The sequence below is a fragment of the Bactrocera dorsalis genome, chromosome 3, assembly GCF_023373825.1.
Source record: "Bactrocera dorsalis isolate Fly_Bdor chromosome 3, ASM2337382v1, whole genome shotgun sequence".
NCBI classification, from domain to species: Eukaryota; Metazoa; Arthropoda; class Insecta; order Diptera; family Tephritidae; genus Bactrocera; species Bactrocera dorsalis.
In genome coordinates, this window is record NC_064305.1 from 62,243,164 (window position 1) to 62,245,152 (window position 1,989).

Sequence of the window (1,989 nt, forward strand, 5' to 3'; positions counted from 1 at the left end):
TGTTCATATTAATTCACTCCTGATTTGTATACTTGAAAATGGAATTTAAAATTGTGTTATATGTACATATATGAAGTAAGCATGGCTGTAGTCCGATTTCGCTTATTTTCACACTGTAACTTTTGTTGAAATCGGCCGCGCGGGTCTCGAGATACATATGTGTTTTATCGAAGCCTAATACAAAGATATATATACATACATGATCAACATGAAGAGATGAGTCCATTACGCCATGTTTGGCTGATATACACGCACTAGTCGCTAGTTTTGAGATATCGATCTGAAATTTTACACATGTTCTTTTCTCACCAAGAAGCTGCTATTTTTTTGGAACCAGCGATATTGCACCTATATACCATAGCATACATAGTTTGTCATACAAACTGATCAAACCCAAGTCTCTGTATGGAATTTTTTTTTAATTTGATAAGGTAACTTCACGAAATTCGATTCATATGTTTATGGTATCGTTACAATCTCCAAAGTCATTTTTCATATCGGACAGTTATAGCACATATATACGAGAAGAGTAAGAGTAAATAAATATACATACAGCTATGTACAGAGAAATAGCACACTTTGTGATGCAAATATTTGATATATAATTTTCCTTCTTTTACTTCGCTATTATTGATAATTTTTCATTGGAAATCGAATGTTGTGCAAGAAAGTTATTGATTTTAGTGTGGAGTTTTAATTTGCATAAATAATAAAAAAAAATTGGTAGAACTCTTTGAAAACTGGAATAATCCTTCTCAAATCGCTGAAAATGTCATATAATACTTTTAAGCTAGTCAATTCTGATCCAGAGACCAACATAAAAAGTAAAGTCCCGAAGTCTTCTCTACGTAAAACCACTTCCAAAGTTGATTGAACAATTGTGAGAAAGGGCAAAGTTAATCCATTTCAATTCTCCGGCGTTTTTATAGAAGAAATTTATGAAACATTTGGCTGAAACGTATCCAGGGGATTGTCATCAGCCGAAAAACCCGCTTATATGAAAATAACAAAAAAATAAATGTCCGTATTACCTTCGCTAAGACTCACGAAAAAATTAATATATATTTTGGGAAAAGTGTATTATGGAGCGCTGAAAGAAAAGCAAATCGAATTGGACCCCATGATAAAACGTTTGTTCAATGCCAGAAAAGCCAATCATTAAACGCAAGATACAGCAAAAAAAAAATAAACACGATGAAAACGAAGGTAATGTCATGGTGTGGGCTGAGTTTTCGTGGCATGGAATGGGACTGTGAGTCAGAATCCATGGTAGAATGCATAAGTATTCCTATTTAAATATCCCTAGACACGCAATGGAGGTATTCTCATTTGAATTAATACCTGGAAATTGGATATTTGTGCAATAAATGCCAAATAATCATCCGAAACAGGCAGCTAGGAGAGTAAAGGATTGTTTATCTACCGAAAATATTGATGTATCAGAATGTTCAGTGCAAGGTCCCGATTTGAACTCAATAGAAAACCTGTGTAGCAACGTAAAAGTAGGCAACAAAAATTTTAAAATTTACATGATCTCTTCATTATTAATTTAATTGACATAAAACTGCCATTTCTCTGTGCACAGCTGTATATATTGCGTTTGCTTGCGCTGCTAGCAGGAAATTTTTTATATAGCGTACTATGTAGGCATACATATGTATGTATTTGAATGTTTCTGTTTACTAATGTCGCTTAGCCGGCACTGCCTTGATTCAGTCAGTCGGCGAAGAAAGCTGAAGCGATTCGGTTATCTCATATTAATTGTTTCTTCACAAATCCGCTGACCTCTAATTTTTTATTAACGCGTGTGTTCGGTGTGAAGGCAAGTGTGTACAAGTATATCTACATACTATATATAAATATAAATATTCGGTTGTGTTATTTGCGTTTTAGAGCGTGAGGTGAGTGCAATATTAGTTACGCGTGAAATTAAAATAATTTTGACACGTGTTGTGCAAATTAGGGTGTAAATAGAAAATAATTTAAACA